General features: G+C 39.7%; 1 long non-coding RNA gene across 1 annotated transcript; it reads left to right on the top strand.

The window, feature by feature from the left end:
* The first annotated feature begins 212 nt into the window (after positions 1-212).
* Positions 213-13,476, top strand: LOC140338141 (uncharacterized). Its single transcript, XR_011922195.1, has 2 exons — positions 213-563; positions 10,617-13,476. It is a non-coding gene; the product is annotated as an uncharacterized lncRNA (long non-coding RNA).
* Positions 13,477-15,138: the final 1,662 nt, after the last annotated feature.

Raw genomic sequence — 15,138 nt, 5'->3', positions numbered from 1 at the left:
ACATAAAAAAATTTGCTTTATTACTTGAAAAAACAGCCAATAGATAAGAATAATATTAAGAATAAGAATTATTATATAATATAATAACCGCATGACATAGAATTTGCAAAATGCGTATCCTGATTTGCTAATCTAGGTGCAAAAATGTATATATTTTTTGAGTTGAGAGATATTTGTCCAAAATTGATGACCTTTGAATTGGAAAAAAAAATTGGTTGTATCATCTGGCACTGTGGTGTGTTGTTTATAGGAAAGCTACATAATAGGGATGCAGGCATGAAAGGGTCAAAGCGCTGGCAAGCCATTTGCATGCTGGGAACTGAAGGGGCCCCGAGGAATGCTGGGATATATTTCTGCAGTATATTCCCTCCTCTTATTGGGATGGTACTTCAGTCTGAGGCTTTGTTGTATTGCTTACGGTTGTACTGTGCAAGGAGAAGACAATGGCAGGCAGAATGGCTTTGCTGCAAGGTTGCATTGTGTTCATTCTGCATTGAGAGGAGAAAAGGAGAATATTATGGAGAATCTTGTACAGCTTCGAAACCCTCCTTGCAAATCTGAAGGTAAAAATGTCATGTTTTGTAAATTTGTGAATTGCTACAAATACTTAGGAAAATGTATGCACATGCTGAATGGGATCCTATAATTGTATTGGTTGTACTGTATTGGAGGGCATTTTCTCTTTTGTCTTTTTTATTTCACTGTTGCCCTGCCAGTTTGGATAGGACAACATGCTGGTCTGTTCTGCAGCAAATTCATTGCTACTGGCTCCTAAAAAATGTATTTTATGTAGTCACTGATATGTCTTATGCAGAATGTAGAACTATCTGTCTGATCTCAAAAAGTTTCATTTTTGTTCCATGCTGAATGTTGGGGTGGGTTCACCCTTTTCCGGTACGGTGCATTGTGGTAATCTGCACGTTAATGTGTGTGTGTTACCGAAATGCTTGTTAAGGTTGCAATGTTCTTAGTTTAAATTGCACTCCGATTTACTATGAGAGTGCAGCTCCAACATGTGTGCAGTGCAGGACACCAAATATAATGCAATAAAGGGCACAATGGTTGTGTATTCATAAAATGTGTATGCCTGGGGATTTCTGGATGGGTTGGGGTGGCCATTTGTTGGATAAGGTTGCCTTGATTCAACACATGTTAATAGGGATTTAAACCCAAAATTAAAATATTTGCATGTGGGCAGGTTCTTTATTGCAGAGAGGACAGGTGATGTAAAATAAACAATTAAAGCGGACCTAATCTCCAAAAAAAAGGGTAGACAAAGGGTAGAATGGGAGCACAGAGCCTACGTCAGGTATCCTAAAAGGCTCTTGCTGCTCTTTCTGCACATGCCCGATCTCAGGCATGCACATGAGGAGCCTTATTTTCAATAAAAAAAAAGAACTCCTTTTTCCCTATCTACGTCATCCAATCTCGTACCTGCGCAATGCGAGATCCGGTGACGTCAGAAGAAGAAGGAAGCAAGACTGAAGTAGATGGTAGTGCCCGACACTTCTTCCACGCCAGGCCGAAGAAGGAAACTGGGACGATGCGAGACTCAGTCGGAAAAACCTCCTGATGGAACGACGAATCTGCAGGATTAAAGGTAAGTATGATTTTTTATGTTTAGTTCCACTTTAACTAAACTCCATTTTCTTTGCTCCAATTACGGCACTGGCATCACCACCAGGTCCTCTTCTGATGCCGGATCTTCAGCCATCTTGATTAGCCAGGCAGGAATGATGTAACTCCTGCGCATGTGCATAGCGGTTCATTCATCCCCAGCAGCCGGTTATGCCAGGACTGTACAATGAGCTGCACATGTGCAGCATGCATTTGAAAAAGATTGCGAACAAGCAGGTACGTTTATTTTTTTGCAGAAGGGACATCACCCGTCTGAGCCTGCTTGCTTGTCATTTTTAATGATTAGGTTTAGTTCCACTTTAATGCTCATGTGTAACACAATGTAGGAGGGGAATGCATACTCTAGGCCTAATTTAATAAAGTTCCCCAAGACTGGAGAAGATAGACTATGATGGGGGTATCTGGGTGACCCAGGAAACCTGGAACAAATGATAAAAACCATTTGTTCCTATTTGGCAAATGTTTTCAGTCTTGGACTAGATCCATTTCAGGTTTGCTGTATCACTCAGGTTCTTCCATGATAGACTATCTTCTCCAGTCTTGGGGAGCTTTAATATATTAGACCCTCTTTGTTTAGGTGCAAGTGCCATCTCTGTTTAAAGCTCAGGGATGAATAAAATAAATTCAACAATCAAAATACTGCAAAAAAAATGTAAAACAGTATGCATGTTTTTTTTCTTGGATAGAGTAGTAGGGTAGGTCGTACCCTCATCTCTCTATTTGTTCCACTGATCATTGTCAGCAACTCAAAAAACATCTAAGTAGGGACCTGAGCAAATGGGAAATCCCCCCATGGGGACACTTGGGAATTCCATCATTATTGGAGATATGTTTTCCTCATTGCCTGATGCATGTCCAGGTTGGGAAGTATGGAAATAACTCCTCCAAATACAAACAACAAATAATGAAGATTGTACCCCCTCCCTCCTTTATCTATAAATTAAAGAATAAAACATACTTTGGGTTTATACTTTATATCAGAGACCTGTAAAACAATTCTAAGCTAATGAGTCAGAATCCAGAATTAAATGTAACCTATGCTTAATTCAGCACGATTTGTATAGCCAAGGCCAGTTATAAGGGAGGGAAAACTGGGCATTTGCCCTGAGCCCCAAATGACCAACTGTCAGAATGGCAGAGGAGCAGGGGATCTGGAACAGTGTGCATTAAAGGACCTCACTTTTTTTGTGTCTTGTGTATTTTTCCAGATCTAAGCAGTAATCCAGTTAGAAAGCTCACCTCTGTATAGCAGCTTCTGTAATAAAGACCAGTCACTGCTGCTCCCTGCCATTGTTCAGGGTGAATTGTCTTGTCTCCGCCCCTTTCAGCAGGTTTCAACAGGAAATCTGTAGTGGGTCAAGTTGTTGGGCCCCTCCCACAGCTCTTCTCTCTGCCCAATCTATGTACAGCACAGTGATGATATCATTGATACTTTCAACAGATGATATCTGAATTTGCAAAGACATTTGATGCACACAAAGTGACTTTATATCCTTTATGGCTATTGGGGAATATAAATGAGCACATTTATAATTTACAAAATATATTTATATTATACAAAAACAAAAGTTTTTGTGCCCAGAATATCAGCTTTAACATAAACATTCTAAACGTGGAGCGTGCAAAGCCCTAAAGACATCCTTTAATCCCTTAGCTGGTTTTACTCATATGTCCAGGTGTTTGGCACTGCTTTGTTGAATGGTGGAGGTATCACATGTGGTGCCCCATGCTTAAAAGTTTTGTGTTTCTGGTTGCATGGTGCATTGCGCAGGTGAGCTGGTGATGCAAAAGTTAGATATGGCACACCCTATATAATTATTTGCTGCAGGTCCAAGGAATGATTCAGATTGTTGGAGAAGTTGCGGTGCAGTTACCGCTTCCTCACACCTCTGAATTGCGCTCATAAAGAATGAAGTCGGGGGTGGCAGTGAATGATTTGGTGCTACCTGCTTCCTCTTGGTGTTCAACGCTTGTTCTTAACAAACCAGGATAGCATTGTAGGCAGCCGAGCAGCTGGCAAGATGCCAGCCGCTGGGAGCCGCATGGGAACAAGGGTTCCCGCCACACTAACATTGCAACATTAATCTTTGCAGGAATCTATTCAGGAGCAAATTATGCCTTTTTTAGTTCTTCCTATTAAAAAATGTAACAATCAGCTGAAAAGAATACCATTTTTACAGAATCATCATGATTGTCACATAATTGGAGCTCATAAGGGTGGCTACGATGGAACCCCATAGGCCCCTATAAGGGAAACGTCGCCTTCCAAATGGAAATGCAAACACAAGAGAAGCTATCTTCATAGGCTGCATATAAAGGAATGATGAGATTTAAATGAAAGGAAAACATCAAATATTGTAACTGCTGTTACCTGTTATACAGATTTTATTTTTTTGCATAGAAAATCTAACAACATCGGAAAGGGAATCTCTCAAATTATACTGTTGTCACCAGAACATGTTCCCATTGGAAGATTCCCCTTTATTCTTGTTCCGGTGACAATTGTAACATTTTTGGATTTCCCAAACCTTTCTGTTGTACTGACAATGGCTGATGGGACAAACACAAAGTGGGTAAACCTCTGCACATATCAATCAAAAACTGAAAGGGGTTTCAACACTTCTTCATTATTGTGATCATAAATATATAAAGTTTCAATATTTCTTTATTAACGGATCATCAAACATCAACACAAGAAGCAAATATTTGAGGGAGATATACAGCACAAGAAGCAGAAAACTCGTAAAATTTTTTTCTACAGATCCACAATCTTACAATAGAGGACAATGAAGTCAACACGAGGGAAGGAGGGGAACAAATAGTGGGGATAGAGGAAAGGGAGTCATCAGGAGGGGTGTAATGAGGGGTAGAAATAGTGGTTAGGTAAGGGTGTATTATGAAAAGGAGAAAAAACAAAATACAGGTCTAATATATAGGAAAACAAAACATAAAATTATGATTTTGGGTGTCACAACCATGAAGACCAAGCTCTGGGGTATTGATGGTAATAATTCTGAGTGATAGAAAAAGTTTTATTAGGTGAACATTGGATATTAAGATCATTACCTTCATCAGATAGATTGGGTACGTGGGGGTGTTTCCATTAGGTAAGTGCCAGTGTATGGCATGTTATGTATAAAGCGCCAGCATATTACACAGCTGTTAGGAGACAAATATCTGGCCGGGAATCCTGTTTTGTAGGCCACCGTACCCTGTTTATTCTCTTTGTCGCTTACTACAGCAGGGAACATCAGGCAAACAGCTGTCAGTTCTCTGTTCCCAGGCCCGAGGCATCCCCGGTTTACCTTTAGCTGTGAATGGTCTCTCGGCATCCCCTGCTCGGGGACTGTGTGTAGCCAAAGGGGATTTGGAGTTGTGCTGGGACTAATGTCCGAGTGGTTCCTGATCCCAGTCCTGCCCTGCCATTGGCTGCTGGGGCTTTATAGCCTCTCTGTTTCCAGTGTTTAGTGCCTGTTGTAGTGTTTACCTGGGTTGATCTGCTGCTAGCGTGTATTTTGTTTGATTTAATGTTGCTGTCTGGACCAACCTTTGACTGTGACCCCGACTCTGCTTTGTGCTTCTGCTTTGGTACCTCGTCTGATGGACTGAACACCTGTATATGACCTTTGGCTTGTTTGTTAGATTTGTTTTTGTAACAACCTTGTGCTGCTTTACCTGTGGGCTCCTCATACATTGCCAGCCTTTCCCCAGACCCCATCCCTGGGGGCAACAATGTGCTTGGAAAACCAACCAGTCTCCCAAGGCTGATCGGGGGCTTGCTTTAAGGGAAGACTTAGGTGTTAGATTGGGGGACTGACATCTGGAGAGTACTAGTGCTAGCTCAGTGTTTCACAAACGTCATAGTCATGTCACTAGCTGACCCTGAGGGGCTCACAATCCAATGTCCCTACCATAGTCATATGTCATTTCCACAGTCTAAGGTTCATTTTTTGGAGGGGAAGCCATTTAACCTAACTTCATGTTAATAGAACATACAAGGGAACCAGAGTACCCAGGGGACACATGCGGAGAACCTGTAAACTCCATGCAGATAGTGCTGAGTGCTGAGATTCGATCCTAGGACCTAGCGCTGCAAAGGAGTGCTAACCACTGGTGCTAACCACTGAGCACCAGATATGGTTTTATCAACAATAGGGAATTCATCAGTTTTTTAGATGTAGATCCAGAAACTTTGGACAACAGAGTAAATATTTAATTCCTTTCTGAAAGAGGTCCCAGTGGTCCACACATTTGGTGCTTTGGTAGAGGAAAGGTAGAGCTACAGACCATTTGGTATTAGAAACATTGATCCCCAATCCTTGCTCCCATTAAAGCATCAGGGGAGTCCTGTTGAAAACTATGTTGGTGCCTAAGAGATTGTAAAATTTAGTAATTTCCTTCTTCCCGAAAAGAGGATTATGGAAGTGCATGTGTATAGAACAATCAATTGAGTGCATGGGCTAAGAATATAGGTGAATGCCGACATACATAAAGAAATCCGTTGTTGGGATTTTGGAGATACACTGCAAAGAATTGAAAGATTGAATTTTCTGATACCTCTTTCAACCCAAATTTTGTAGGAGGATGGATACCACCAGTATAACAATTGGGACATGATAGAAGCCATAAAGTATTGAGATATCTTGGAAAGGGTCATACCTCCAAATTTTCTATGCCAAGCCATAACTGAAAGACTGCATCTTGGTTTTTAATGGCATCACACAATGAAGGATAAGAGCCACTGTGCTTCAATAAAAGAAATTGGAATGTCTATGGTTCTGAACAAATAAAAAATGTAGGCAGTAAAACATTTTTGGTGTTACGATCCTCCCAGAAATAAAGAGTTCATATGTATTAAGATATGCTAGTTCTTGGGGTAAGGAGAGAAGGAACCTTTTATAATTTAGCTCATATACATTATGGGGATGAGATGGTAAAGAAATGCAAAATATAAGATACAAAAAATCTTAAGTTTTTAGAACCAACATCATGCCAGACTTTTACACTTCTGACAACCTAAGCGCATTTTGCAGTTCCTATCCTATTAACTGCAAAACGGGTTGAATCTGTCAGAAAAACCTGCAATGGATTACTTAAAAGTCGATTAAACGTGGACCATATCCCTTCCAGATTTGCTGGATCACCCAAGGTCTCCCACAATAGTTTATCCTCTCCAGCCTTGGAGAGCTTTAATAAATCAGGCCCATTAAGTTACCTGTCTTTCCTTCTAGAATACCTTAGTGATTTACCCAACAGGTTTGTAGATAAATAGGGTCACAACACTTTTGCATACTCATTCCTGGTGAGGTTTAAACATGATGGTTAGATGATGGTCACCACTGGATGGTCACCACAACACTAACATTTATTAGAAGGTGGTCAACATGGCAGCCTCCATATCTTCAATCTCATGGCAGGTGTACTGTAAGTGAGAACTTCCAGATAAGAATACAGATAAATTTTTTGCCATGGATTTTAGGTTACTGCTGTCTTGTTGTCCTTGGATATTTCCTTTTCGAAATGATAACAAATGCTTTGCAAAAGATTTGGGTTTGTAAAAGAAACAAGAGTCAATGCTCAGATCCGAACTGGCCCATCGGAGGACCAAAGGCTCCTCTAAGCCTCCTCTACCTCGACAACAAAAAAGCTTTTTCAGGGGGTGTTTTTGCAGCTACTTGTACCAATGTTATAGGTTATTGTTGTGGCCTTTGCACCAGTATTAGTATATTAGTATTACACAGTATTTATATAGTGCTGACATATTATGCAGCGCTGTACAAAGTCTATGGTCATGTCATTAACTGTCCCTCAAAGGATCTCACAATCTAATGTCCCTACCATAGTCATATGTCTTTATTACAGTCTAAGGGCAATCTGGGGGAAGCCAATTAATCTAACCGGAGTTCCCAGAGGAAACCCACCCAAACATGGTGAGAACCTGGAAACTCCATGCAGATTTCAGCAAACCTGGAATGGATCTGGTCCAGGATTCAAACGATTTGCTAGCAAAACGCAAATTACTTTGAAGTAATCTATTCCAGGTTTGCTGGATCACCCATCTTCACTGATAAAAGTGTATCCTCTCCAGTCTTAGAGAGCTTTAAAAAATCAGGCCCATAGTTTAATAAGTTTGGTCTGGTGGCCTTGAGTAGGGAACATTAAGGCCTATTCAGATATTTGCATGGACATAGGGAGCAGCTACTGGGTGACAGCCAGGCCTTCAGCACCCATTACTGCCATGCTCTATTTACATGAAGGAATGTTTGCACGGCTTTGATGGGTATCCATCAACCCCCCCAACCTTTCTCTATATGAAAAACTGTTTGAAGCAATTGGCCATGGGTCGCCTACATTCGGAATGTAGCATTGTCCCAGAGTGAATATAGCCTTACCCAGAATGGCCGAACGGCTACAATTTTTTCCAGATACCTCCTAAAATTTGGTGGAAAGCCTTCCTAGAGGGGTGTAGGTTGTCTGTTATGCAGCGGGAATAGGGAGATAGGCAACTCTATATAAGCGGAAGTAAACTAAAAGGGAAAAAAATCACCTTTACTTTCGCCGATTGCTTCTGAGGTTTTCTGGATTGGGTCCCGCTTCATCCTGGAATCCTCCTACGTCCTAGCGTAGAGCAAGTTCTGGGCACTGCCATCTTCTGCTTTCTGCCTACGTCACCTGATTGTGCACTGCGCAGGCGGGAGATTGGGTGATTTAGCCAGTGGTAAATGGGGAGAAAAAGAGTGTGTGAGATCAGCATTTTCTTTTTTCATTATTACACAGTATTTATATAGCACTGACATATTACGCAGCGCTGTACAAAGTCCATTGTCATGTCACTAGCTGCCCCTCAAAGGAGTTCACAATCTAATGTCCCTACCATAGTCATAAGTCTTTAATACAGTCTAAGGTCAATTTTGGGGGGAAGCCACATAACTGCATGTTTTTGGGATGAGGGAGGATACTGGAGAACCTGGAGGAAAACCCATGCAAACATGGGGAGAAAATGCAAACTCCATGCAGATGACCGAGATTCAAACCTGGGCCCCAACACTGTAAAGGCCAAAATACTAACGACTGAGCCACCATGCTGCCCTTTTAAGGCTCGTTCTGTGCATGGCTGAAATCAGGAATGTGCAGAAGGGGCAGCCAGAATCCTCCTGGGATGTCTGACATAGGTATCCCTGGAGGGATACATAGGGAGGGAAAGACAGAAGGGAGGGGCTTTACTATTTTTTTTTAATAGGTTTAAATTGTCTATCCATTTATGTAAAGTAAACATTTTAGTTTAGATCTGTTTTAATACCCGTGGTTTTGGAATGGGATCTCATGTGTCCGGTTCTTTTAGGGCAGGGATCCCCAACCCCTGGTCCGCGGACCGTGGCTGTCTGATAGGTGGGCCCTGAGAGCTCGGAGACCAGCGGTGGTCTGAAGCTCTGGCCGGTGCAGCCCCCAGCATGGTCAGGAGAAGGACCTTGCTTGTGGGAGGTGCACCGGCCAGAGACGTGGACCATGTCTCCATCACAGACTCAGGGCGATGGGCGGCTTGTTCTCTGGATTCAGACCTGCGATGGGAGGGTGGGCAGGTTCTGGCATTATGGGGTCATTCTGGGGGAAGTTTCTTTCCCTTTGAGTGACACAGGACTCCGTAGATTCAGTGGTCCACGAACTGCAAAAGGTTGGGGACCACTGTTTTAGGGGGTCTCCAAACTAACCATCGGAGATTAGACAGTAGGTCCTAATAAGAACATTTATTGTTCCCACAGAGAAAATAAAATGCTTAGCAGTTAAAGCACAGAGATTCTAAGTAAAATAAGGAAATACAATAATCTTTATAGGCATATAGAATCACTCCTGTATGTAAAGTTTTAAGCTGTTGTCTAATTGCCATTAAGCAGATTTTCCAATTCTGTATATTTGAAAATTCGTTTAAGCGTAATAGTTCACAAACCGTTATTAGGGTGGATAAACCACGTGCCTAACATTTTTGGCACAAATGTGACTGTCCGCCATCTTGGATTCTTGTTCAAGCTGGTTCCAACCACAAGGGTCTCTTATCGGACTTCAAGGCCATCCTGTGCTCAGCTTTCAGGGTCATCTCGCTGACTGTTTCTGGTTTCAGACGCTGCTCTCTGCAAACAAAGCAGTAACTATTCTTCATATAAGCAGAGTATGTTTTATAATCTATATACAGACCCCCTAAATTTATATCTCACAAGTTCATATAGATTTGATGGTCAGTTGTGCACAAAAATTTGGAATATAATGCGTTAAATATTCATCATACAGTTTAATCTCTTTGACTGACTTGTTTTTGCTTGCAGAAATGTAAAAATGTACTGAAAAATGTGTGAACAATGCCATTGCCAATGCAGCCATTTTGTGTGTACAGGCATTTATCTCCAACAAAAAATGTGTCTGAGATTCAGCTTTTTTCTGGTCCTAAAAATTTTTTTAAGGCATACTGACCACCCAACACTCATTTAAAAGCCCAGGATGAAGTCATGGTGCAGCTATGGGTCCTGATTTATCAAAGCTCTCCAAGGCTCGAGAGGATACACTTTCATCAGTGAAGCTGAAAATCTGGAATGGATCTGGTCCAGGATTGAAAATATTCACTAGCAAATAGCAAATGACTTTTAAGAAATCCATTCCAGGTTTGCTAGATCACCCAGCTTCACTGATGAAAGAGTATGTTCTCCAGCCTTGGAGAGCATTATTAAATCAGGCCCTATGTGTCCATTGTATTGATCACTGGCCAAGCAACAGGAATCCTGAACAATTTCAGCTCCAGAAAAGAGGCATTTAGGAACTTTTGATTATATTTGCTAATGTAATGTAATACACAGTGTGATACACAGGCATATATATATATTTATATATATATATTTATATATATATATATATATATATATATAAATTCCAAATAAAGCTGCTGTTTCCCGTTAATAACCTTTTATCTTTCTTTTTTTTTCATTTTTTAGGGAATTTCATGGAGGATGTTATCTTCCGGGAAAGGAATTCTACCCCTAAAAGAGGTGATTGATGATTAAAACACACACTACTAGTAAAGAATTTACATTGCACTGTGACGTTGTTGGGACACCTGGCATCCTAACTCTTGTTCTATGTCATTGGTTCATTGCTACAACTTCTCTCCACTGCCAGAAAGTATAATGGTGACCCTAATGTTGGCTTCTGTAATTGGAGAATAAAGCCTGGTCTAGGACACACCGCTAGTCAGTGATTGGACAGTGAAGGAACAGCAACTTTCTGCTTGAGTTATCACATGTAGTCTATCTCTAGCCCAATACCCTTTTCCTTTCTGATCCTTGCTGTACCAATTAATACATATGGTTGCTAATAGGGCAGAATCAGATAAGTATGTTCTTTTCATTTCAAATCACATTTAATAATTTATATATAATTACATAGCTTTTATAGAGTTCAACTGTAACCCCTTTCTTAGTCTTTGTCTACTTAACAAATAGATATATCAATCACACGTTTGAAGGGATCATGGAAGATCTGTCCGGGATTCGGTGATTGGGAATGCTGAGGAATAACCTTGTATAGTGACTTGTGTATGTTAGCATTTGCGTCAAAATAAGTCAATGTGAATATAAAAGCTGCTTGAACCATCTCATAAGTAAGCAGCTATGGAGTGGTTTAGGACAGCGGTTGCCAACCGGTGGTCCGCGAGGGAATTTTGGTGGTTCGAGGATTTGGCCAGTGCACCCCCCAGCTGGGTCAGGAGAAGGACCCTGTCGGGGTGCATTCTGGTGCTTTGCTTTGATAATGCTTTAATATCAGTCGTGCTTATGAAGTGCTGAACATTAAAAGATTTCCCTCCATAGACTAGACCAGTCTTCCTCAACCATTACCATTAGACCGGTCTTTCTCAACCATTAGACCGGTCTTTCTCAACGGCAACATGGAGGAACCCTTGATATATATTTCAGGTCTTTAGGGAACCCCTGCTATAATTATTATATCCCCAGCTGATATTAAATTAGCATGGTGGTCAGTGGGAGGAATTCCTCTTACATTGCTGGCCAGTGAGAAGAATGTTGCCCTTACAGTTAGCCAAAAAGATCATTGGTGCCACTTAAACTGACATGAAAGGTACAAACTGTTCCTTGCTCAAGGAACCCTAAGCAATGTGTGGAGGAATCCTAGGGATCCATGGAACCCTGGATGGGAAACAATGAAGTGTACAATAATTTTTAGGATCAAATTCACAGAAGAAAATGCACATTTATTGGGAAAAAAACTTTCTGAGAACCCTGCAACAAATGAGGGAATATACAGGATGGTGAATGTTCCTGAAATCACCTAAAAGCTTCTAATTTATCTTAGATGGTGGTGAGAGTTTTCATCTTAATTTCTTAGGTTTACAAACCTGCACCTGAATCTACAAGCGGGGTTTCACATTCCCTTCTGGATTTTAAATTCATAATAGACAGTATAATATAGAAAATAAACCAGGAACAATAAAAGCTCTCATTATATAGAAGTGCTAATGGGACCGCAAGGTGGATGGAAACAGAAACGAAAATGGTGGCCCATTAGAAATCAGTGAATTATTCCAAGAGTCACAACCCATAACTGAAATATTACTTTTGACTTGGCCACTTAATCCTAGATCTCCAAGTTGACTACTTGGGCACCCTTATATAAATGCTGAGTGGAACCAAGAAAGTTATTCTTCAGCAATGAACTATTGATTAAACTGAAATTATTATCATATACATAACTCTTTTGGCATTTATTTCAGTGGGATGACCCTTAAATTATAATTCCTACCACATTCTTCATTAGAATAGATAGCCTTTTTAATCGCCAAGGTAAAAATTTATTATAAACACAACACATATAATAATGTATTTGGATTCATAAATTGCCAAAGAAAATACAAACTAGTAAAAAGTTTTTAATAAACTTTGAGGAAAAGGTTATATCTCATTTGTCCCTATTATATCATTATTTGCCATAATGATCACCATGAGAATATTATCCAATTTAGCTGAAAATAAAAATGATCATTTTACAAAAAACTATCAGTATCAGGTAAAATCTTGGGTTTATAAATTTTGTTGTGTATATGACTTTCACTTGCATGTGTTTTATGCATGAATGCAGAATGCATATTCAAAGATGTGCACTCATGCAGGTACTCACATATTGGAATGCGGATTGGCTGCATTTTTTCTCCAGGTGTTATAGTTGCGCAGCTAACGGATGTTATCTCTTCAAAGGGTTGGCAAAGCAATAAAATACACTATTAATATTATTGTTATTATTATTATTATTATTATTATTAATAATAATAATAAACTGTATTTATATAGCATCAACATATTACACAGCGCTGTACATTAAATAGGGGTTGCAAATGACAGGCAGATACAGACAGTGACACAAGAGGAGGAGAGGACCCTGCCCAGAAGAGCTTACAATCTAGGAAGTGGGAGAAGTATCACACAGTAGGAAGGGAGACCATACATGAGTTTCATGCACTTGCATAGAAGTCTATGGGCCTCTCACCACATACACATACAATACAAGCAATACACAAGCTAAATTACTAATAATGCACTTCAGTACAGAGCACACATGTCACCAGGCTCTATGTTTAACATTCATTTTTATTACACATTTATTGATAGGATTCATGCATTAAATTACAACAGTGTGAATGCCATAAAGGCTCTGTAGTCTGTGTTTCATGAACCTGAAATAAAGTCTTATTTTTCATAATCAGTTTCATACAGAATAAACAGTAACTGTATTTGCTTCGCTGGATCTTGACATTAAAAATAAAAAAATACATTTTAGAACTTGCTTTTGTCTCTTTTTTGTGTATTATATTATAACTTATATCAATGTATATATAACTGTTGTGTCATTTTTGCTATACATACTGCATATATGATTTTTATTATATATATTATATATGATATTATGGATTATTATATAATTTGATATATAATATATTATTAATTGTGCAAATAAGCAATGCTGTGCCAGACCCTCACCATCATAAAAAATATTAAATATTAATTTAAATATTTTAAATATTAATGTAAGCCAAAACTCACCATGGCTGCTCAGGCACCCATTACTATCACATGATTCATTGGAGCTTACACAAAGCTTAGTATCTTTGCTACTGGTCAAGCCAATATTAACGTGAACCTGTTATTTTGCCATGTAGCAGGATAGCCAGGTTCACATTTAGGGTTTGTTTGCAGGAACAGTGGAGATGTGGTGCAATTACTTCTTTCCGGACACCCCAAATGAATTGTTCCATGGTATTTGCACACAATTGTGGATGACAGGGGTTTACACATTTCTGAAAAGTCTCAAGGCCACTATAGCATTTGTCCAGTGTTGTAATTGCACAGAAAATGTAGGGGTATACAAGGACAGCAAAATTGTCCAAAACATATTTTTATTTTGCTGACAAGTACATGAAATATGTTAAACTTTGCTTGTATAGGTTACCAAATAGCCAAGCTTATCAGATAGGAGTGCAGCATTGATCCTGTGGTGTCATCTGTACTATGCACCTTTTACATCAGCAGTTCTGATAAGGTCTGAGAGCAAAGTGATCCATTATCTGGATGTGTAAAACTTGAATGAATGAGTTATTTTTTGTTGTCTTAACTAGCTTATTCCATATTACAACACTAAATATCCTTAGTATAGAATAACCTTACAGCCATTTGACCGGCATTCATACTTCTTCAGGCTTTTCCTTTATTAAAGAGCCAAACCTCTTTTGTTTGCTCCTCTGAAACTGGCAATAAATTCTTGCTAAGGGTTTGACATTTGGATAAAGCCCCACCTGCCATCTCCCTGTACATTGAGACCTCCATTATTAGCAGATGAGGTTTTCCCATTGGGAAGGGGTACAGTGAGTTGAAAATAAGTTATGTTAGGGAATAGATTGGCACATAGGTGGGATTCCTGGGTAAAAACTTGTAATCAAACACACTTTTTGATACAAGCTCAAGCCTAAAGTTCAAACCTTTGACCAATTGTAGGGTCATTCTAATCAAGAATGTAGTGGTAGAGGTAAAGCTTGAAAGATCCTCCACTGTTGCAAACATTTCTATTGGTCACCATCATAGTGACGGCCATTGGCTGTGTTTGGGCATGGGAAGGAATGGACTTCTACTTTACCTGGTATCATTTAGTTAAGTTACACAGGCACTTTGATATGATGATATGATATGGTCACCAGATTGTACAGGTCATGGAACAACCATGTTCAAAAGAGACTATTGCACAAACATTCACTTGTGTATCAAGTGAAATGATTTTGGAGAAGGGATTGGAAGACATCAACAGAAATCTCCATTGTGTCTACTTTTGATAAAAGAACAGTAACAATCACTTGTATTGGATACAACATAGTCAACTCCGAGGACTTTCAATATGGCGGCAGTAGCTATGGATATACAAACAATATCTGCACAATAACATTTTGAAATGAGTGAC

This window comes from Pyxicephalus adspersus, chromosome 9 (assembly GCF_032062135.1).
Source record: "Pyxicephalus adspersus chromosome 9, UCB_Pads_2.0, whole genome shotgun sequence".
In the NCBI taxonomy this organism is placed as follows: domain Eukaryota; kingdom Metazoa; phylum Chordata; class Amphibia; order Anura; family Pyxicephalidae; genus Pyxicephalus; species Pyxicephalus adspersus.
Note: the sequence above shows the minus strand (reverse complement) of the source record. Positions and strands in the feature narration are given on the sequence as shown.